Below are 322 nucleotides of genomic sequence, written 5' to 3' on the forward strand. Positions count from 1 at the left end.
GGCTAAAACCTTATGTTCTATTGTTTTTGTTATTGACCTTGAACGGCAGTGCATGTTTGAGACCAGCCTACATCTCCCTCTAGTGTTCACATTTTTCACACAGGCCCCTAGCTGCAATAATGAATGAACAACATCACACTTTATTGCTTTCTTGTAACTTACCAAAGTTATTTCAGAGAATTTTTTTGATGATTTTGCTTGATTCCAGACCATAGCCATATACAATACATTTCGTACCAGTAAGACAGACCTAAGTTACTTTACTCTTACCTAGTAAGGCTGGACCAATCACAGTCTTTTGTGTTGACTAGAATCTAGAATG

The sequence above is a fragment of the Siphateles boraxobius genome, unplaced genomic scaffold (genome assembly GCF_051911475.1).
Source record: "Siphateles boraxobius isolate OS27281-9 unplaced genomic scaffold, OSU_SipBor_1 8, whole genome shotgun sequence".
NCBI lineage: Eukaryota > Metazoa > Chordata > Actinopteri > Cypriniformes > Leuciscidae > Siphateles > Siphateles boraxobius.